General features: G+C 41.5%; 3 protein-coding genes across 6 annotated transcripts in view; 2 read left to right on the forward strand and 1 right to left on the reverse strand.

Annotated features, from left to right (window-relative positions):
- Positions 1–24,109, forward strand: part of EPSTI1 (epithelial stromal interaction 1) — a 577,346-nt gene that overhangs the window by 203,008 nt on the left and 350,229 nt on the right. The window lies entirely within an intron of this gene.
- Positions 1–24,109, reverse strand: part of LACC1 (laccase domain containing 1) — a 384,759-nt gene that overhangs the window by 126,039 nt on the left and 234,611 nt on the right. The gene's annotated exons all lie outside the window — the stretch shown is intronic.
- The window catches only part of ENOX1 (ecto-NOX disulfide-thiol exchanger 1), a 367,889-nt gene that overhangs the window by 83,507 nt on the left and 260,273 nt on the right, over positions 1–24,109 (forward strand). For all 4 annotated transcript variants that reach the window (XM_081947904.1, XM_081947907.1, XM_081947905.1 and 1 more), the window contains exon 2: positions 10,484–10,574. The gene's annotated coding sequence lies outside the window, so the exon portion shown is untranslated. The remainder of the gene's footprint in view (positions 1–10,483; positions 10,575–24,109) is intronic.

A 24,109-nucleotide genomic window follows, 5' to 3' on the forward strand; every position in this document is an offset into this window, starting at 1 on the left:
CATGATGTCAGATGGATTCAGATTGGTTTATTAACCTCATTCCCGCAATAAGTCCATTCTCCAGCACAAAAGTTATCAGAAGGCCTCTTCCATTTCATACACAGCAGGATTTTTGCCGCAAAAAAACAACACACACCAACGAGAGACGATTGTATCTTTTTAATTCCAAAAGGATTTCTAAGTAGCTTTTCTCTCAATTAGATGTAAATGGAACTGGTGGATTTGACCGCATTTGATCTCTTAAGACTTGAAAGGGAGGAAGAATTGGGAACAATTGATTATTAAATGGGGATCAAAATCTCGACAGACAAAATCCGAGATTAGACTAGTTATTAAATGATATTTTCTACATATATATCTATATTTTGCAGTGCCGGAGAGGGACTCTATCTTCTCAATCAACGAGAGAACAAACAGATTTTAGATTATCTTGGGACGGGGACTTAATTCGGCTTCCGTTACAGTTAGATTCATCTGTTTGCTTCTGCTTTCTATTTAATTAGTGGTGAGCCCTATTTTGAAATATTATTATTTGGGGATGCCGCCGGTTTATTCATTATATCAAATGGGTTTTTAAACTATCTTTCATGCTAAATTATCTTTTCTGAGGCATTTCTCAAATACCACAAGAAGATTGTATGAGACAACAACCTTTTAAAAATATGATTAATTATTATGTATACCAGTTTCAATTTATTTCTTCATCACATTCGCTGTAAGATTTGAGACAAATGTTTCCTTACGTCCAACGGCCTTTGGGTTATTATATCTTATTTCTATTTCGTTAAAGCAGCACCTGGGCCAAATACAGATAAGTCCTCAGCTTATGACAACTGTTGAGGCCAACATTTCTGCGCCTCATTTTTGGCCACACTTGTTAGTGGAGCATACAAGAAATTCAGTAAAATAATTTAGAGTATCATGACAATCATCTTCACAAATTAGAGTAACGTCATGTTAGACTGTCAGCTACCTTTATTTTTTTCAAGGTATTTTTTAACATGTTTCTGCTATGAAACTGTGTGATCGGGCTTGATAAATAGACACTTACAGCTTGAAAATAAATGAGTAGTTACGATCAGCCTCTCCTCTCCCCTTCTCTTCCTCAGGTTTTCCCCGTTGACCCTCTCCTATCACATTCTCTCCCTCAGGCTTGCCCCACAGAGGTCCCTTCTATCTGATCCCCTTCTCTCCTTCAGTCTAATTCCTTAGCGTCAGAGTGTTTTCAGGTGGGGAGGGGCAGTAGAATGTCTAAACTCCAGTTTGCAGGCCGGATGAATCACGCACTGGCCATGCCCACACCCAAGTGGCAGTTGGAACATAGTTCTTTTCAGGTGAGGAGGGGGAGTAGAACGTCTAACTCGTTAGCATCATAGCATCTTAATAATACTATAAGAAATACTAAGGATCTGATGGTCATTTCGAAAAATCCTTTCTTAGCAAGCACCTAGAGGCCAAGAGGAACATACGTGCCAAATTTCAAGTTTTGTAGGCTTTATGGTTCTGGAGATTTTGTGATGATGCATTAGTTGTATTTCTCATATATATATATATATATATATATATATATATATATATATAGATATAGATATAGATATAGATATAGATATAGATATAGATATAGATATAGATATAGATATATAGATATATAGATATATAGATAGACAGACAGACAGACAGACAGACAGACAGACAGATGATAGATAGATCTATATATTTATGCAAAAAGCAACAAAAAAGAGAACGAGAAAGCATATCTCATTATATAGGGAAAAAATCACGCAATCTGACGTTTAGGTAAATCATTAAACCATGACTACCTAAATTAATATTAATTAGTCTTAACGTTGCACTGATTGAGTGCCACTTTATAAACAAGGAGTGAGTGCTTTCATCTATAATCTAAGATGGTGACTTGGGAATAACGCTGCACCAAACAATTATTGCATATAAAGTGCCTAATTTAATAGAATAATTCCTAATTTAACATCAAATTCAATTCTTTAGACTACAATTATATTTATCGCACCCCACTTATGATTTTGAAAATATCCAGCCAAAATCTAACATTAAACAGGCCACATCATATGAGCAAATATCATGTCTCACTCATATCTTTTTCATTTTTCTTCAATTCTCTTCAATTCTTGGAAACTGCCTGGACAAGTCCCTGCAGAGACTTGGAAAGATTTGAGATGGTCTCAGCTGGCAAATTTTATAGCCTTATATAGTGCTGAGTTGTAGCTCTGTAGGGAGAAGACTTCTGGTACAGATAGTGCTCGACTTACGGCCACAATGTTGTGGCCTGCCAGTGGCCAGAGGAGCTGGCAGCAGAGTCGGACAGTGAGGAGGTTGGGGAGGAGCATGGGCCAGTCCTGGAGGCTGGGGAAGGCTCAGACGAGGGCTTTGTGTCGGAGGCAGAGACGGGGCCGAGGCCGTCTGGCAGTGATCAGGTGCCTAGGGAGCTAGACAGCAGTGAGGCAGAGGAACAGCTGGAGCCTGTTCCCAGTGTGCGCATGCGCAGAGCTGCCAGAAGAAGAGAACAACTCAGAAATCAGGATCGACTTGGGAGTAAAGCCACAGGTGGAAGGTGATTGGCCCCTCCCATAGGAAATAAAAGAGGAGCCAAAGGGGAGTGGGCTTTTGCAGGAAACCATTCATTCCTTCGTTAGATTCATTTTCAGGAGTGTAAAGATCTGTCCATGAATCTCAGAGACTCTGTGCCTAGACTTTCCTTGTAAATATTTGGAAAATATTTACATGGCAGCTTTCCAAGAAAGATGAGGTCTGTAGTCATAAATACTCCTTTGAAAGACTGTTTGCCAGGCCTTGGCTGAGTGTGAATGAGAGGAATTCACATTCATTTAATAAAGGGTTTTTTGTCGGGACCAGGACTCTGCCTCGGGCTTTTTGGGAAAGCCTAGGTCACAACACACAATTTCTGTTGCTAAGTGATACATTTGTTAGGTGAGCTTTGTCCCATTTTACAACCTTTCTTGCCATAGCTGAAAAGAGAATCACTGCAGTTGTTAAGTTAGTAACTGGTTGTTAAGTGAACCTGTCATGAAAAAGCACCTTTGGTAAAAAGCCATGACCTGGATGACTGAGAATCTCTGTAGACTTGTAGATGACATATTTTGCACAAATATATTCCTTGATATGGTGGCAGCCTTGTCATTCAGAGGCAGCAACAAGAGACATCCACAACTGTTATTTTGGTGATTTCAGACTGTGTAATTCTATCCAGAACAGGCTGAATGAACTCCAGTGTCCTGGCCTTGCCAACAAAAAGAAGATTTTAAGGTTGAAGGAAATACGTTAATTGACCTTGAAGTCATACATTTAGATCAGGTTTCATACAAGTATAAATAGATTCACCGACCAGATTCTGGCAGGTCCCGCAAAGAAGGTAGGCGGGGTATTTTTTTTCAAGACCGCCTGAGTCAATTGCTCTCTAGATACCACTACTTGTGACCTTAACCTAGCGTAGCTGGCCCTGATCAAAAGCTTGTTCAAAGTGGTTCAAATGACCCTCTACACATTAGACAATAGCAAAGTAATAGAGGGGGGATGTGAGAGCAGTCTTCCAGTATTTGAGGGGCTGCCACAAAGAAGAGGGAGTCAAGCTATTTTCCAAAGCACCAGAAGGCAAGACAAGAAGCAATGGGTGGAAACTAATCAAGGAGAGAAGCAACCTAGAATTAAGGAGAAACTTCCTACCAGTGAGGACAATTAACCAGTGGAACAACTTGCCTCCAGAAGTTGTGGGTGCTTCATCAGAGGAGTTTTTTAAGGAAAGACTGGACAACCATTTGTCTGAAATGGTCTAGGGTCTCCTGCTTGAGCAGGGGGCTGGACTAGAAGACCTCCAAGGTCCCTTCCAGCTCTATTCTGATTCTGAGTTGGGAGGGACCTTGGAGGTCTTCCAGTTCAACCCCCTGCTGAAACAGGAGACCAATATGATCTTTTATTGAAAACTTCCAGTGTTGGAGCATTCACAACTTCTGGAGGCAAGTCGTTCCACTGGTTAATTGTTCTCACCGTCAAGAAATTTCTCCTTAGTACTAAGCTGCTTCTCTCCTTGATCAGTTTCCATCCATTACTTCTTGTCCTGCTTTCGGGTGCTTTAGAGAATGGCTTGATTCCCTCTTCTTTGTGATTCCCTCTCCTCAAAGTTGGAAGACTGCCATCATGTCACTCCTAGTCCTTCTTTTCATTAAACCTGGACCTACCCAATTCCTGCAACTGTTCTTCATATGTTTTAGTCTCCAGTATCCAAACAGCTGTGAATCCCAACACATCTTCTCAATCTCCTTTGTCAGTAACGTTACATTTTTTGGGTCAACGTGAGGTTGACCAAATGGTTGAAAATGAACCAGACCTTGAATAACTTAAAGAATAAGTCCCATAAAGAATGGAGCAGAGCAGAGCAGAGCAGAAGGGTTGGAAGGGACCTTGGAGATCTTCTAGTCCAGCCCCCTGCTCAGGCAGGAATCCCTATACCATTTCAGACAAATGCTTGTCCACTCTCTTCTTCTTGAACATGTTGGATATTCTATTCCTAGGCGGAATAGTTTTAGCTTGGCTTCAGGCGCCCATTAGCCGCGCAAGATAATAATGTTCTACCATCTGTTTGATTGTAGGAAAGAGATTTCTGGAGCACGTTTTTAAAAATTCACAGAATATAAACGTTCTTCTTTTGGGGGGGGGAAAGCTTATCAAATATTCAAAAGTAGGTAGGGAAATAATGAAGAGCAGTATATTGTAACCAAGACTGATGACGCTAAGGGAGATCAACAGAGGAGGCTGGGATGAAAGTGTGAACGTGTCTATATAACACAACACCTCTCCATGCTGGGCTTGTTTCGTGCAATTTCTGCTCTCAACAATAGTCCTCTTTCCAAAAGGCAGTTTCCAGACAGAGTATCATTGCTTGCGTTCACCTTAAATTATATTCCTAGTTTACGTTCCTAGTCGTCTTCTCATCTCTTTTCTGTAATCCGTCTCCAGTGGGTTGCCTTAAAACACGTGGCAGCCTTTAGTTGTGCTATTATTAATCTCCAGCTTCTTAATAATATTGGCGCCGAAAACTGTATTATTTCGTAGGAAGACGCGCTACAGAGTGCAGATTGCTCATAAATTGCTCAGAGGCAGCTATTCTAGAAGACATACAGCAGAGAGACCATGAGTATCTCCATGTTATACTTGCATTAAATGTCATTCAGCAATTTGTGCTTGCAGTATCTGCTCTTCCCTACTTGGGGCCTATGAATTATAGCTTCAGATAATAAATTCTGCATTTTCCTTTTTTTTTTCTCCTAGGTTGCTGGTTGCGTCTGATTACTCAGCTCTGCTTTTGCCTGTCTTCCATCTGATTCTATTTATTGCCAGCAATTTTGAGTTTATGACACTAATCCCTGACTAATTATAGTCGCTATTTTGGGAGGTTGGGGAATACCTGGATAAAACTTGCGTTCCTTGAGAAGGCGTAAATAGGATGGATTAGAATTGCTATTACCTGGCTTAATCTGTGCTTCTACTCTTGTTATCTGGCTTTTCCTTAAAAAAAAAAATTGAAGACTTAAGCAGTCTGGTGCAGGGATTTAAATGCTGGGCTAGAAGCAGAGCGAGAGATCAGTTCTAGCCTCACTTACCAAACAGGGCACCTTAAACCAGGGGTGTCCAAACTTGGGAACTTTAAGACTTGTAGACTTCAACTCCCAGAATTCCCCAGCCAGCATGGCTGGCTGGGGAATTCTGGGAGTTGAAGTCCACAAGTCTTAAAGTTCCCAAGTTTGGGCACCCCTGCCTTAAATGAAAGAATAGTGGGAGAGAAGCAGAGATGGGTTGCTTCCGGTTCGGCCCGGATCAGTTGAGCTGGTAGTAGCGCCGGCGGGAGGCTCCGCCCACCTACACGGACGCTTCTACGCATGTGCAGAAGTGTCACGCGCCCGAACCAGTAGTAAAAAAATCGGCAACCTACCACTGGAGAGAACGTAGTAGAGGTAATCCTTGATTTACTACAGCTCATTTAGTGACCGTTCAGAAGGTATAGTGCGGTGGTCTAGAGGTGGAGCTCTCGCCTCACAATCAAGAGGCTGTGAGTTCAATCCTAAGTAGAGGCAGATATTTCTCTCTCTGGGCACGATGGGAATATATCTGCTGAACAAAACTCCGCATTGGCAACAGGGAAGGGCATCCGGCCAGGAAACACTAGGCTAGCTCCATTCAGTTGCCCAGACTCAGACGGGGATTCCTACCAGTTCGTACCGGTTCAGCCGAACCGGTAGTGGTTTGGCAGCGTGGGTCGCTGGAACTGGCAGTGACCCAGGCCTGCCACGCCTCTGAAGCAGTTCCCTGGTTGGCGCAGCATGTTTCTTTCCCATTTTTAAATGTTCTGCGCATGCACAGACCTATTTATGGGCAACTGCACATGCGTGCGTGAGCAAAGTGAGAGCATGCATGCAACATTGTGCATGCATCAAACTGGCAGTAATACCGGTAGCAACCCATGCCTGCCCAGACTCTACCCTGCAAGGGATTATGGGGTCGTTAAAAGATGATGATGATGATGATGATTTAGTGACCGTTCAAGGTTACAACAACACTGAAAAAGGTGACAATTTCTCATACTTGCGGCGGTTTCAACCTCCCAATATCACATGATCAAAACCTTCAGTCGCTTGGCAACTGACTAGTATTTATGTCTGTTGTAGTGTCCCTGGATCGCATTTTCCCCTTTTGCAACCTTCTGACAAGCGAAGTCAATGGGGAAGCCAGTTGCACTTAACAACCGTCTTCCTAACTTAATAACTGCAGTGATTCACTTAACAGCAACAAGAAAGGTGGTAAAATGGGACAAAATTCACGTAACGACTGTCTCGCTTAGCATAAATTTTGGGCTCAATTGAGGTTGTAGGTCGAAGGCCACCTGTATTGTATTCATGTTCTCCTTTGCCTAACAAATGGTTAGAAAGACCCCCAAAACGGTATGACTTTGCGTGAATAGGAAGCAGATTCTATTCTGGTGACTGGTATAGTTTGCAGCATGAAGCGGAGGAGATCCTGACTCCAAACATTTGGCATACTTTGGAAAACTTGCTGTTAATTTTGAGATCATTATTCCCAATGTTATTATTCGTGTCCATAGTTATAGGACAAGAAGCAACAGGTGGAAACTAATCAAGGAGAGATTCAACCTAGAACTAAGGAGAAATTTCCTGACATTGAGAACAATTGACCAGTGGAACACCTTGCCACCAGAAGTTGTAGGTGCTCCATCACTGGAGGTTTTCAAAGAGAGTTTGGACAGTTGGACTAGAAGACCTCCAAGGTCCCTTCCAAATCTGGTGTTCTGCTGCTTGAGGAGCTTCGCAGAGAAGAATGGCATTGACCTACTTTACAAAAGCACCAGAGGGCAGGACAAGAAGTGACAGGTGGTAGATCATTAAAGAGAGAAGCAACCTAGAACTGAGGAGAAATTTCCTGACAATGAGAACAATTAACCAGTGGAACAACTTGCCTCCAGAAGTTGTGAATGCTCCATCGCTGGAGGTTTTCAAGGAGAGATTGGACAGCCACTTGTCTGAAATGGTATACGGTCTTCTGCCTGACCAGTGGGTTGGACTAGAAGACCTCCAAGGTCCCTTCCATGCCTGTTACTCTCTATTCTCAATCCATGTAAAGTCCTGGGGACTGCCAGGAGTAGTCCTTATATTTTTCTGGGCAAGATTTTGGAAGTAGCTTGCTATTTCTCAAAGACATTTGTCAAAGTGATGTCCACAAGCTCATAAAACCCCCAAATCCCTTTAGAGCATTGGAAAAAGGGATCAATACCCATTCAGGGATCAGGAATGCAATCTATTTCCCTGGCGTTCAACAGTGGGGCCTCTAACAGATTTCTAAACATTTAAAAACCCACTGAGGTTTCCAGTGCTGTTTTTAAGTAAGGTTTATACATGTTAGCACAGAGTATTAAAAAGGAAGGTTTTTCTTTTCTTTTAATGTTTCCTTTTCTTTTCTGAATATTGGCAGTTTAAATTAACCCAATTGTTCATTAGTCATATACCTGCTAATAAAACCTGACAAACTTAATTGGGCATCCGTCACAAATTCAGCCAGCGACTAAGTATTTATGCTAAATTCTGCGAGGATGTAGTAGTTGCTGTGTTCTGGATGACTGTAAAGCAAATACTTTTTGATTTCCTTAAAATACTTTCCAATCCAGCCTGCCATTAATTTAATTACATTTAATTAGTATGGCAATAAAAGAGCCACTGCCTTAATTCCCTAGTCTGTTTCCTGGAATTTTATTCCTAAGAGAAATAGGACAAGTTACTGATTAATCACTGAATGGGTCTGGAGGACAAGGAAGGCTACAATAATGGATGCTGCGCAACACACAAGCTTTGTATAGATCGTAAAATTAGCACCACTATTAATTATCGCCAACTCTTTGTCCTTTGACTTACGAAACCTAAAGCAAATGCTTTTACATTCTTGTGTTTGTGACTCCAGAAAAGTCACTAAAAAAGTGATTCGGTTCTCGACTTGCAACCGTTCACTTAGTGACTGTCCAAAGTTACAACGGCAATGAAACAAATGACTTACAACTGGTCCTCAGATTTACAACTGTTGCAAACTCTCCATCTTGTCATCATGTGATCACAATTCAGGTGCTTGGTATTTGTTTAGGATGTTTGTAGAGTCCTAGGATCATGTCACACCGGTTTGGTCTAATGGTTAATTCAAAAACCAGGGGATTGTGAGTTCTAGTCCCGACAGGTATGAAAGTCTGCTGGGTGTCTTTGGGCCAATCACCTGGAAACAGTGAATTCTAGTCCCATCTTAGGCATGACAGTCAAATGGGTGACTTTGGGCCAATCCCCAGGAGACTGGGAGTTCTAGTCCTGCCTTAGGCATGCAAGCCAGTCAAGGGGCCAGTCATTTCCTCTTTGGTCACCTAACCTCACAGGGTTCGTTTGGTGGGGAAAATAGAAGGAGGAAGGAGAATTCAACAAGGGGGCTCCCTCTGGTAATGGGTGGAAATCCAACTTTAGAAATGACGTTTGGTCTGGACATTTCCCCCCTATAAATAAATACCTAGGCGATGCTGAGCTATCGGCTAGTTTATCATAAATGAATGATTGCCAAGATTAGTGTAAGTGAAGAAAAGCCTGGGGCATTGGCATGTAATATTGCCTTCTGCCATCCCACCCAAGAGTTTAATTATATTCTCTTCTCGGCTGGCAAACATTGTCATAATACTTGAAAGGTGATTCAGTATCGTCTAATTTGTTTATATTTTTTAAAAGTCCTTATGTAATTTGCATCTCGATTCATCCGACTTTGAATCGTGGTAGATCGGAGGTGATTCTCCCACCCCAGGAAAATCTATTTGCGCCTGCAGGGTTTATGTGGAATTGTCGCATAAAAGTGCAAGAAAGGCAATGACTTAGCTTGGGGAACTGAAGAGAAGGAGGAAAAAAAGAAAAATTAAAACCAGAGACCTGGGAAGTTAATTTTATTCCCATCCTGAGAATGCTGAAAAGAGAGTCGTGTGTTTGCTTTGACTCTGGTGGTTTTTCTTCTTCTCTTTCCTACCAATAAATATGGAATTCATGTCTCATCGTGCTTGCAACCTGTTTTGGGAACCTCGTGGGAAATATCACACAGTTACGTGATGAGTTTGAAATTAATCCAGGTTTCTGTTATGCTTGGTCATTCTCCATTCTGCCTGAAAAGGGACAGTAGACGCCTTAGCAAAGGCATTTTGCTATGAAATCCTTGCATTTGATTGACCCAAAGGTGCATTTATTCATATTATAGAAAATAGCCACAAAAAACACCTCCTCCTGAGACCCATTTTATAAAAGAAAATATCACAGGAAACAAGCAAGTTTTTCTTTTAATTCTCTTTTTTTATGACCACATTCGTTAGTTTTTGTGTAATGCCCGGAATTTCTGTTGCTAAGTGAAATATTTCTTAAGTGAGTTTTGCATCGTTTTATGAGGCCACAGTGCTTAAGTGAATGGTTGCAGTTGTTAAGTTAGTAACACAAGGTTGTTAAGTGAATCTGGCTTCCCCATTGACGTCACTGGTCAGACGGTCGCAAAAGGGGAACACGTGACCCGGGGACACTGCAACCGTCATATGTACATGCCAGTTTCCAAGCATCTGAATTTTTGATCACGTGACCACGGGGAAACTGCAACGGTTGTAAGTGTGAACTATGGTCATAAGTCGCTTTTTTCAGTGATGTCATAACTTTGAACGGTCACTAAATGAACAAGAATCACCTGTATTCCAAAGAAATGTATTTGTATTTTTTTGTTCTTTTAAATGCAACAGGCTTTTAACAAGAAACTCATGCCAAAGATATTAGTATAAATGGGGGAATGTGGTTATCTATCACCCGATAGTTATAGCTGCCTTTTCTTTCTTTTTTCTTTTTTAAAAAAAATTGCATTATTTTTATTTCAGAAATCTTGGATGGATGCTTTGGTTGAAATCCAAACCCCAATTTGCTGAAACTCGCTGACAGAGATTTTCACCCAAGGAACGTCCTTTAAAAGTAAGTTAGCAATTATTCTCTCTCTCTCTGGAAAATATATACAAGGGGGATGTGTTTAAACAAATAATTGATGGGCATCAAAACAATGGCTGCCAGCGTAAATGAACAGGCCCAGTTCTGAAGCGCAATCGTCTGAATTTGCAGTGAGCCATGTGTGTGGATATGTGTGTGTGAGTGTGTTTACTCCTTCATTTTTATCGTTCAGCAGATGGCATCTGGAAATGCGTAGGGATTTGTAAAATAAGAAGTCGTTGGGAGATTCTAAGAGGTTATCCTAGCTTTTAAGTTAGGCACATGCAGGTTTTTCCTCCAATTGCAACTATTTGTTTAGTGAGTTATGTCTTGCTTAAGCTTTATGTGTCCTTCGTCTCTACTCACAGTTTCTGCTGCTTGTCGTTGGTAAATCTCATAACTTCCTATCTACCTTGTGTTTTCCTGAAAATAAGACCCAGTCTTATTTTCTTTTTGGCCCCAAAATATGCACTACTAGAGCTTATTTTGGGGGAAACACAATTTCAGGGTGACCACACCCTGGTGCACAAATAAGAGCCGGCAAGCACATGGGGACCGATAGTATCCGGAAGCAGCTGCAGCCCGCCAGTCCCTTGGTTGGTGTACTCTGGGGCTGCGCAGAGTGGAAGGCACAGAGTGGAAGGTAGTCAATGTAGACGCACCGCGTGGGCTGCAGGCAAGATGAGAGATGCGAAGATGAGCCTCCCATGGCCCACGCATCGCGTCCTGATTGTCTGCCTCCCCACCGCTGCCTCTGTGTGCCGCTGATGTTGCTGCGTGAAGACGAGCCTTCCGCGGCCGCCTGCAACTTCAGCCAACTAATGTTCAGCTTTCCCATGTCCAGATTGCCTGCCTCCCCTCCACCTCTGCTTCCACCTGCTGCTTGCACAGGTACACAACTCACCTGTGCTGCATGGGCTGCTGCTGTCAGACACCATTGCCCCACACGCACTCACCACCTCCTATGCTGGCCACACCCATTCTCCTGCACTAGGGCTTATTTTGGGGGGTAGGGTTTATATTAGGCACACACATAAAAACCAGGCTGGGGCTTATTTTGGGGGGTAGGTCATGTTTTTCAGGGAAACATTTCTAAGTATCTGTTGTTATATTTCTTTTATCTCTGACATGGTGCACAGTTGCTGTCAGGGTTCCAAGTAGCATCCAAAATTAAATCAGAGTCCGAGACAAAGTATTGCTCAAAGTTCCAATTGATGAATAGAGCCACGTTGGCACATCTGGGAAAACCCGAATCTGAAAGCTTCCCGGTTTTCCCCACCCAGTTGAAAGTTCAAGATCTTGCATCCCCACTCCCACAAGTCCATCCCATGGTCCGATCTTCCCCTGCCATGCTGGCAGTTCCACCCATCCAGTTCTAGCCAGGTGCAGAGTTGCAAAGACAAAGGATGACCTTGGTTTCCTAGAAAGAATTTTGTTATGACTACATAGCATCTAACTCCGTACAATCCCCCCTCCCATTTTCCCACAATAGAAAAGGCATAGTAGAAGAATAGAACGTGTGGCAGGCCTGAGATCCAAAAGAAAAGATTGGAGCAGGCCTGACAGTTGCATTCTTCTAAATTTTTTATTCCTTCCTAAGATGGGGTGTATTGCTGCTTCACGGGGGGGGGGAGAGGATGCATCATATATGGGCCTTTCAAATGTACTGCGGTGATATTTGTGCATTCGTCACATCTCCCTGTAGTACGTACTAATCCTTGCTGTGCAGGATTGGCACCCAACCCATGTTTTTAAGGCGATCACAGCCTTAAAAGGCGTATTCCTCATCTCTGTTGCTCTTGTTGTAAGAAAATGGTGCTTTCTATCAAGGCTGCCTGTGGAATCCCAGAATTGAAAAGGAGCTCAGTGACCACAATCATTTATTCCAATCAAGTAAATGTTGCCTGGAGATTTATTTTCTTTTTTCATTTATTTTTTAGCGGTGTGCTTCGGAGCTTAATTTTCTTCCACCTGGCTTCACTTTCGTTCGAAAAGGAGGAGAGAGGGACATTGTAGGTCGTGTTGATGGATGCGTCTTCCGTAGCGGGCTCTAATTGGGGCACGTTGAGTTTGGTCGGCTGTGTGTGGTTGTGTGTGTCCCTCCCCCAACACACACTTTGGCAGACTTGCAAGGCAGACGAAGTGCATTCGCGGGAGGGCAGGGAGAGAGAAGGGAAAGGTCAGAATTAACGATCTGCTTGGAAAAGCCAGGGATATTTTTAGTTGTTCATGGCCTTCAAAGGCCGTTAGGCTGTTCTTAGCAAGAGGAAATGTGCCAAGAAGTCGTAGGTCCAATCAGATTCAGGGACACAGAATTTATCTATCTATCTATCTATCTATCTATCTATCTATCTATCTATCTATCTATCAATCATCTATCTATCTATCTTTATCTCCATCCATAGATACAGGATGTATCTATGCGTCCCTCTTATCTCATCTATATCCATCCATCCATCCATCCATCCAATGAGCGGGTTATCTATCTATCCATCTTTCTCTTTCATCTCTCTCCTCTCTCTCTCTCTCTCCATCCATCCATCCATCCATCCATCCATCCAATGAGGGGGGTATCTATCTATCTATCTATCTATCTATCTATCTATCTATCTATCATCTATCTATCTATCCATCTTTCTCTCTCTCTTTCTCTCTCTCTCTCTCTCTCCATCCATCCATCCATCCATCCATCCAATGAGCGGGTTATCTATCTATCCATCTTTCTCTTTCATTTCTCTCCTCTCTCTCTCTCTCTCTCTCTCTCTCTCTCTCTCTCTCTCTCTTTCCATCCATCCATCCATCCATCCAATGAGGGGGGTGTCTATCTATCTATCTATCTATCTATCTATCTATCTATCTATCTATCCATCTTTCTCTCTCTCTTTCTCTCTCTCTCTCCATCTATCCATCCATCCATCCATGTTTATCTCCATCAAAGGAGAATGTATCTATGTGTCTCTCTTATCTCATCTATATCCATCCATCCATCCATCCATCCAATGAGGGGGTATCTATCTATCCATCTTTCTTTCCCATCCATCCATCCATCCATTCATCCAGATAGATATTTATCTATCATCTGTCTGTCTATGTATCTATCTCATCTATGTCTATCATCTCTCCCTCCCCCCCTCTCTCTCTCTCATCTATCTATCTACCTCCATCCATCCCTCCATCCATCTATCTGCATACATACATACATTTGCATGCAGGCATCTATACAAATATGCAAAAAACTTGAACAGCTTAATGGATGCTACAGTCATGGTCATTAAGTCCCGTAATCACCTTTCTTCTTTTGCTCTTATCTGGTATCTTGTATAATGCCAACCATTATCATTTACTTGAAATTTAAAGATTTGGTTTATTTTCTGCCAAACCATTTGTCCCTATTCGATAGCAATATCAGTAGCCTGTAGATTTATATACCGCTTCACAGTGCTTTACAGCCCACTCTAAACAGTTTACAAAGTCAGCATGTTGCCCTCAACAATCTGGGTCCTCATTTTGCCCACTTCAGAAGAATGGAAGACTGAGTCAACCTTGAACCGGTCAGGATCGAACTGCTGACAGTGGGAAGAGTTAGCCTGCAATACTGCATTCAAACCACCGGGAGGGAGGGAAGGAAGGACTAGCAATAGTACTTAGACTTATACCTCAGAAGAACGGAAGGCTGAGTCAACCTTGAGCCAGTCAGGATCGAACTGCTGACAATCAGTAGAGTTAGCCTGCAAAACTGCATTCTAACCACTGTGCCACCAGGGCTCTTAACATAAAGTGCACTCCCTTTGCTTTCCTTGTGGTTATTTATTTATTGTGTGAATCTTCCATCTTTATTTTCTCTTTCAGCAGCAAATGGATTCTTTCATAAGGGAAAAATGTCCCTTGGCGGTGATTGGGGGGGACGGGACCCTTTGCCTATTTTAGAATATTTAGTGCTGTGTTTTTTTAAAAAAAGCAGGTCATTTAAATGCTTCCTGAACATGGGAAAAAAAAGATGTTTTCTTTTTTTTAACGATCACCGTTTGCTCTGTGATGATGCAGAACTTTGAAAAGGAATTAAATGAATGTTCTTGAGGTCGGTTCTCTCCTGGCCTCCCATCCACGCGTAGATGGAAGTCAGTGCATCGCGAGTAATAAACGATGCACAGCCAGAGTGGGATTTAGATCACGGAGCCAGTTTTTCTCTGCAATTGGAACATGCTTCTTCTTTCCTCCAGCAATTACCCTACTGAGAACTCTTTCCTACTCAGAAAGGAATGTGAAACATCTTTCAAAAATGGCTTCAGGGAGAAGGAAAATCTAAGTGAGATACACGGACGTCCCTGTTTCACCCCGATACTGAATCTTCCTTGGCTTGCTGCAGAATTTTGCAAAAGTAGCGGTACCCCTCCCTTCCTTTCCCTTCCTCCTTTCCTTTCCTCTCCTCTCCACTTCCTTCCACTTTCCTCTCCCTTCCCCTCAACCTGCCTCTCCTCTCCTCTTCTCCTCTCCCCTCCCTTCCCCACTCCTTCCCCTTCCCTTCCCTTCTCCTCTCCTTCCCCCTCAACCTGCCTCTCCTCCTCTCCCTTCCCCATTCTTCTGCCTTCCCCTCTCCTCTCCCTTTCCCTCAACTGCCTCTCCTCTTGTCTCCACCTCCCCATCTCCTTTTCCTTCCCTTCCTTTCTCCTTCCCCTCCTTTCTCCTCCCCGCCCTACAGAAAGAGAAGGAAAGCAAAATCTGGGAATACATGCCATTTTTGTTATGCTCGTTGGATGTTGAGAATGGATCAGTTCATGGTCCTCCACTGACTTGGCGAAGATATAATTACAACCTCATTATGGGGAAATTACTGGGGAAACGAAAGGAAATCTGTCTTCAGATTATTTTCCCATGCCTCAATGAGGTATAAAAGCTGGAGGGAGTAGCAGGATCCCCCCCCCCAAAGCCCCTGTGGGGTTGTAATGGCTTCTCTTTCTGTCTTGGTTTTGGGTGCCTTTAAGAAAACATCTCAAGGAAATGAACATTTTCTGTTTGGCAGCCTATTTGTTATATGATTTCCTAGGGAGCCGAGTGTATTACATCACTTTTGAATGTATGTTCTATTGGAAAAATTGAATTTCCCAGAATAAGGGTTGATTTGTTTGTAAATTCCAAACTATGCAACAGTGCTAGGAATTGGCAATTTTAAACCACCTGTATTTTTTATATATACCTCATATATAAATCTCTGAAAGTGCAGAGGTAAATCTGGTGATTTTAAAAAATACTTCCCTCGCTCTTTCTCCCTCCCTCCCTCCCTCTCTCCTTAGGCTGTCAAATAGCACGTTGGCTCAGCAGCTTATAACACAGCATTATATCAAAATTAAGATGAGTGACAATATAATATAAAATATAAAACAAAATAATAAAATAAACAGAATAGGAATGGAATGGAATAAGGAATAGAACAAGGAGTAGAATAGAATAGAATAAAGAATAGGAAAGGATAGGTGTACTGACCCCCCTCTCCACAACTGTGAATAAACCAGAACGCAGGCTTGGCTGTTTGCCACTGTTTAATTACTGAGATAACGAATCCTTTGGCTGAGGGCCCAGACAACTCATGCTCAATAGAGCAACCCAGATAATTCAAATGAAGCCACGCAGATAGTCCAAACGAACAGACCCGGTTAGAATACACAGATAGATTTTCTTAACTACTGATTCGAATGGTTGTTTCCTGCAAATGTCCCCTCCCAACGCCTCACCTATAATCTCTCTTGGGAGGGGCCAATCCACAACCACCTGCACTTAATCATCTTCTGTGAGTCTGCCTACGGAGTTGCTGCTTCTGTTTCTCAGCCCTTCTCAATCTAGCATCAGGAACAAACTGCCTTTGATCCTCCCCACTGCTTCATGCCTCAGGCGCCTCCTGGTGGCCAACCAGCCTCTCTGGTCCCTGCTCTGAGTCTGAACCCTGCACAGGGTCCTCCACATCGCCCAGCGCAGACTCATAGGGTTCCTCGCTATCCGAGTCCATCAGCAGCTCAACCGGATCTTGCTGGGCCACAACACTAGGGTAGGGTAGAATAGGGAATAGAATAGAATAAGGACTAGAATAAGGACTAGAATAGAATAAGGAATAGAATGGAATGGAATAGAATAGAATAAATAAGGAATTGAATAGAACAGAACAGAATAGAACGGAACGGAACAGAACAGAATAGAGGATAGGATAGGATAAATAGGATAGGATAGGATGGGATGGGATGGGATGGGATAGGATAGGATAGAAGAATAGGGAATAGAATAAGGACTAAAATAGAATAAAGACTAGAATGGAATGGAATGAAATGGAATAGAATAAATAAGGACTAGAATAAATAAGGACTAGAATAGAATAGGATAGGATAGAATAGGGAATAGAAGAAGGACTAGAATGGAATGGAATGAAATGGAATAGAATAAATAAGGAATTGAATAGAATAGAACAGAACAGAGGATAGGATAGGATAGAGAATATGATAGGATAGAATAGAATAGGATAGGGAATAGAAGAAAACTAAAATAAGCACTAGAATAGAATAAGGACTAGAATGGAATGAAATGGAATAGAATAAATAAGGAATAGAACAGAATAGAACAGAGGATAGGATAGGATAGGATAGAATAGGAAAAAGAATAAGGAATAGAATAAATAAGGAATAATTAGAATAGAATTTTTAGGACTTCAATGCTGCCTCAGTCCCAAGGACCCTTGGTGAATTACGGAACCTATTTCAGGAAAGGAATTTAAAAAAAATCAAAGAAAGCAAAATAGCACAATGTAATTAAATTGCATATAGAACAAACTTGATGCTTAAGGAACACTCAAAACTAGCAACAGGGGACCCTTTCCCCCCCCCCCCCCCCAATAAATATTCTCCCCTCTAGGCTGTCTGAAAAATATTCAAATGCCTTCCTAGCAAACTTTGCAGGTTTGAAAACAGAGGTTTGATCCTGGGCAAAAATGAACCAGCTGATGACATCATCGATCATGGAATAATAGGAAAATAAGGTGGTCTTGGACATTATGGAGACCTTCAGCTGCAACTGAAGAAGCGGGTGGCAAAACCTGAGTGACACATTAAAGGCGCATTGAAATATATTCTCCACTCGGATGGCATTTGGGGTGGAGTGGGGTGGCAGACCCAAAGGAATCAGCTTGGGTGGGTTAGGGCCGTGATGGCGAACTTATGGCACCTGTGTCAGAGCCCTCATGCACCATCGCCAGCTGCTCTTCTGGTTTCCGGAGCGCACATGTGTGCTACCTACCCTTTGGGGGCACCAGAGCACCGGAGAACAGTCCAAAAAACAGGCCATTTTTCGGGCTTTTTTCAGGCCATTTTGGGGGGCATTTTCAGGCCATTTTTTGGCTGTTTGGGGGGAAAAACAGCCTGAAAACAGCCCCAAAATGGCCAAAATTGCCCAAAAAACAGGCATGCCTGCGCCAGCCAGCTGATCTTTGATTTTCCAGCGCTCCAACATGCATGCATGCATGCGCTTGTATGCACGTTCCCGTTTGGGCACTCGGTGCCGAAAAGGTTTGCCACCACCGGGTTAGGGGAAGACCATCAGGGAAGGACTGCAGTGGAGAAGGCCGGTTTTTTGAGACAAGATGTCTTAAATGTGCTGGAGTTACAGAGGATTGGAGTTAATAGCCCTTGAGAGAGCTTGGAGTGGGCTAGACCTCTCAAGCAAAAGGTCACATGGCATTTTTCAAGAGTCTGCCTGGCTCCTTAGACAAGCTTGACTGAAAAATGAAGAACCGTGCTTCTCACTGTGCAGGAGAACAGAATAAGGGAAGGGGCCTTGGAGGTCTTCTAGTCCAGCCCCTGCTCAAGTAGGAGACTCTATGCCAGCGGGGTCGATCTTGATTTCATTGAGGGCTGTATCAGGATTGTGTTTGACCTAAGAGGGGAGGGGTGGGCGTGGCCAGGGTGGGCGTGGCCAGTTCGACGTCACTTGTTTGGGGGGCGCCTGTGTCGGCCGGAGCGCTCTACCAGCAGAAATGGGCCCCCAGGCTCTGTTTTCGGCTGCTGCAGCCTCCTGCAACTCTCCCCCAGTGAAAAAGGAGCTTGGGACGGCCACACATGGGCCAGTCCTTCGCTGTTTCCAGGGTGGCCCCGGGGCCCAGATTTAAGTACCCTCGGGCCACATCTGGCCTGAGGGCCTTGAGTTTGACACCCCTGCTCTATACCAGAGGTAGGTTCCTACTGGTTCAAACCGGTTCGGCTGAGTAGGTAGTAACTTGGTCACCCACGCACCCGAACCGGTTCTATTGTTGGTGGTGCCATGTTGATTTTTGGTTCTGTGCATGCTCATCTCCATTGCAGAAATGTAATTCCCTCCTCTCCTTTTGAAACGTTCTGCGCATATGCAGAGCTTTTCAGGTGTAATGCCGGTGGCAACCCACCCCTCCTCTATACTGTTCCAGAAAATGACTGTCCAATCTCTTCTTAAAAACCTCCAGTGATGAAGCACCCACAACTTCTGGTGGCAAACTGTACCACTGGCCAACTGTTCTCACTGTCAGGAGACTCCTCTTTAATTCCAAGTTGTTTCTCTCCTTGATTAGTTTCCAGCCATTGCTTCTTGTCCTGCCTTCGGGTGCTTTGGAGAATAGCTTGACTCCCTCTTCTTTGTGGCAGCCCCTGAGATATTGGAAGATGCTATCCTGTCTCCCCTGGTCCTTCTCTTCACTAGACTAGCCATGCCCAGTTCCTGCAACTGTTCATCGTATGTTTTAGCCTCCAGTCCCCTCATCGTCCTGGTTGCTCTTCTCTGCTCTCTTTCTGGCGTCTCAAGATCCTTTTTAATTCAGTTTACTTAATTCAGTTTTCATGTGCAGACACTTTCTCTTCGCACTGCTCTACCTCGGTCACGCTCCCCTCCCCTCCCTCCCTCCCTCTCTAGATGTGTGAGGAGAATTTGAGGAGGACAGCTGTTCCAATGACACAGCCAGGGAAGAGTTTAATGTGGGTGTGATACAGCAGGGGAAGTCTCAAAGTTAATGTACTTTGGGCTGTTTGTCTTGGCAGGGAAGGAGAGGCCCACAGTAGCCATCAGGAGATCTTCCCAGATGCTCTTGAACAACAACCCCCCCCCCCCCAATGTAATAAGGTTCAAGACTTTGGATCCAGTTTCACGAAGAGCCCTGGACATTCCCAGACTTTCTGCCCTGCCTCGGCTGTGTGGAGAATTTGTTGGACTTCTATCTGAGAAAAGGCTTCATAATGATAGAGTTAGCTCTTTGAATTTCCCTTGGCTTTTGCCCCAAAGTGAAAAGAAAATCAGATTAGGAAGTCAGTAGTACTGGTAGGTGTAGTAAAAATGTTCTCTGTTTTTTAACATACTTTGGGCAACAGCGCAGACATTTTCATCTTTGGAAAAAGGCTTTGGTAGATATTGTATTGCATTGCATTGTATTATTTATTTTATTTTATTTTATTTTATTTTATTTTATTATTTTATTTTATTATTTTATTTTATTTATTTTATTTTATTTTATTTTATTTTATTTTATTTTATTTTATTTTATTTTATTTTATTTATTTTATTTTATTTTATTTTATTTTATTTTATTATTTTATTTTATTTTATTATTTTATTTTATTTTATTTTATTATTATTATTATTTTATTTTATTTTATTTTATTTTATTTTATTTTATTTTATTTTATTTTATTATTTTATTTTATTTTATTTTATTTTATTTTATTATTTTATTTATTTTATTTTATTTTATTTTATTTTATTTTATTTTATTTATTTTATTTTATATTTTTTTATTTTATTTTATTATTTTATTTTATTTTATTTATTTTATTTTATTTTATTTTATTTTATTTTATTTTATTTTATTTTATTTTATTTTGTTTTATTTTATTATTTTATTTTATTTTATTATTTTATTTTATATTTTATTTTATTTTATTTTATTATTTTATTTTATTTTATTTTATTTTATTTTATTATTATTTTATTTTATTTTATTTATTTTATTTTATTTTATTTTATTATTATTATTTTATTTTATTTTATTTTATTTTATTTTTTTATTTTATTTTATTTTATTTTATTTATTTTATTTTATTTTATTTTATTTTATTTTATTTTATTTTATTTTATTTTATTTTATTTATTTTATTTTATTTTATTTTATTTTATTATTATTATTTTATTTTATTTTATTATTTTATTTTATTTTATTTTATTATTTTATTTTATTTTATTTTATATTTTTTTATTTTATTTTATTTATTTATTTATTTATTTGTTTGTTTGTTTGTTTGTTTGTTTATTTATTTATTTATTTATTTATTTATTTATTTGTTTATTTATTTATTTATTTATTTATTATTATTAATTGCCACCCTCGACTTACAACCATAGTGCAGCCCAACATTTCTGTTGTTAAGTGGGACATTTGCTAAGTGAGTTTTGCCCCATTCTACAACCTTTCTCACCTTGGTTGTTAAGTGAAACTTCTGCAGTTGTTAAGTTAGTGACACGGTTGTGGAGTGAATCGGGCTTCCTTGTCAGACGGTTGCAAAAAGGGTGACATGACTCCGGGACACTGCAACTGTCATAAGTACATGCCAGTTGCCAAGCACCTGCATTTTGATCACATGATCATAAGTGTGAACAACGGTCCCAGGTCACTTTTTTCAATGCCATTGTAACTTTGAACGGTCACTAAATGAACTGTTGGAAGGGCTACCTGTAATTGGGTCTTACCTTGGAGAGTGGAGGCGCAAGAAGCATTTTGTGATGGTTAAACAAACAATAGTTGTAGACTTGTAGTTAGGTTCCCAATTAGGCCTCTCCAGTGTGTCACAAAGAACCTCTTTTTTTGGGGCAATGTCTTTGAAGTGATATAAAATCTGGTAGCTTTTAAAAAACGCTTCGTTCTGATTTTAATTGGGATATATTAAGCCAGTAACAAGATGGCTTTTCAGGAACCATCTGGTAGGGGATCGCCCAGTTCTTCCTCTGGCATCTGTTTATTGGCAAGAAAGGAGGAGACGCCTCTGCTAATTTTAGGAAGACGTTCCGGCTGTATGGCGAATGGGGTTGAGCTGCAAGGGGAAAATAATTCAGAAGGATTTGGAGAAGAAAGAAAAATGCTAGAATGGGATGTGTAAATCCTTCTTCTTCTTCTTCTTCTTCTTCTTCTTCTTCTTCTTCTTCTTCTTCTTCTTCTTCTTCTTCTTCTTCTTCTTCTTCTTCTTCTTCTTCTTCTTCTTCCTCCTCCTCCTCCTCCTCCTCCTCCTCCTCCTCCTCCTCCTCCTCCTCCTCCTCCTTCCTTCCTTCCTTCCTTCCTTCCTTCTTTTCTTCTCATCCTCCTCCTTCTTCTTCTCATTCTGCTTCTTCTGCTTCTCCTCCTCCTCCTTTTCCTCCTCTTCCTCCTTCTCTCCTTTTCCTTCTCCTCCTCTTCCTGCTGTGATCTTCTCCCAGCATATATAACAACAAAAAAGAGGTCTTCAAAGAAAATGAAAACACAGCCCCTTCTTCTTCTTCTTCTTCTTCTTCTTCTTCTTCTTCTTCTTCTTCTTCTTCTTCTTCTTCTTCTTCTTCTTCTTCTTCTTCTTCTTCCTCCTCTTCCTCTTCTTCTTCTTCTTCTTCTTCTTCTTCTTCTTCTTCTTCTTCTTCTTCCTCCCCTTCCTCTTCCTCTTCTTCTTCTTCTTCTTCTTCTTCTTCCTCCTCTCTTCTTCTTCTTCTTCTTCCTCCTCCTCCTCCTCCTCCTCCTCCTCCTCCTCCTCCTCCTCCTCCTCCTCCTCCTCCTCCTCCTCCTCCTCCTCCTCCTCCTCCTCCTCCTCCCCCCCTTCATTTATACAATCTCTGTCTCTAGAAATACTGCAGGTTGACAATTGCCCATCCAACACTGTCCATTCCACAAAGTTTTAACAATTTAACTTCATTTTCCCACCTCAACGGGATGAAGCATTTGTCTGATTGTACCATTCTGCGGCAGGAAAGAATGGGTTCCTACCATGAGATGGTTATATCTGGGGCTCGTATGTCTTCCTGTGCTGTGGTACATCATCATGACAGCTGCTTCTACCCTCCCATGACATCTCTAGAGTTTGCTCATAAGTCTCCGTGACAGACTTTTGGGCCATGTCTAGAAAGACCTCTACATTTTTTTAAGCATATGCCTTAATACTGTTGGGGTCGGTGTGGAGAGACCTTCACCAAAACACAGGACAACTGCTGTACTTAAGCCAAGAGGGCAGAAAGCAGAGGGGAGCTGCAGCCGCTTTGAACTGGTTCAGTCGAATGGTTGTGATTGTCTTTCCTGATTTATTTATTTTTCTAACATTATTAAATATCTATGCCGCCTGGTGCACCGAGGTGACTCTAGGCTTCCCTTGGTGATTACAGAAGAGCAGAGAAGAAATTCAAGAGGATACTCAATTAGACCGAAAAAAGAAGCATTCAGTCACCGCAGGGAAGCAGCTTTCTTTCTTATAGCGGGGATAAATATTTTGATGCCGTGCCATCGTGAAGACTGATTGCACATTCAGTGCTTTTTCTGAAACTTCTTGGACACCTAGAGATAATTCACATAGTCCTCAACTTATGACTGGTTCAAAGTTCTAACAGAGATGCCCGGAGACACTTATGAGCCAGATTTGCAGTTCTAATGGTTGCTCCTCCCTATGGTGACTTAACTGAATTTTTAGGTGCTCGTGCTGGACCATGTTTGTCCATGCATATGCATGAATCCATCATCATATCTATCTGTCTGTCTATCCATCACCCATCCATCATCTATCCATTTATCTATCTATCTATCTATCTATCTATCTATCTATCTATCTATCTATCTATCTATCTATCTATCTATCTATCTATCTATCTATCATCTATCTATCCACCATCATGTATGTATGTATGTATGTATGTATGTATGTATGTATGTATGTATCTATCTATCTATCTATCTATCTATCTATCTATCTATCTATCTATCTATCTATCTATCTATCTATCTATCTATCTATCATCTATCTATCCACCATCATGTATGTATGTATGTATGTATGTATGTATCTATCTATCTATCTATCTATCTATCTATCTATCTATCTATCTATCTATCCATCCATCCATCCATCCATCCATCCATCCATCCATCCATCCAGGGGTGAAATCCAGCAGGTTCTGACAGGTTCTGGAGAACAGGTAGTGGAAATTTTGAGTAGTTCAGAGAACCGGCAAATGCCACCTCTGGCTGGCCCCTGAGTGGGGAGGGAATGGAGATTTTGCAGTATGCTTCCTCTGCCACGCCCACCAAGCCACCCCCACAGAACCAGTAGTAAAAAAATTTGAATTTCACCACTGCATCCATCCACTGATCCATCGTCGTCTGTCTGTCTGTCTGTCTGTCTGTCTGTCTCTCTCTCTCCTTCCCTCCCTCTCTTTCATATTTTTAACCCCCCATCTCCCTCAAAGAGAAACTGTGGTTGGTGTACAGTGCAATATAACTGATATATAAAACAACCTATAAAACCTAA

This window comes from Natrix helvetica (genome assembly GCF_964273705.1).
Source record: "Natrix helvetica genome assembly, chromosome: 3".
Classification (NCBI taxonomy): domain Eukaryota; kingdom Metazoa; phylum Chordata; class Lepidosauria; order Squamata; family Natricidae; genus Natrix; species Natrix helvetica.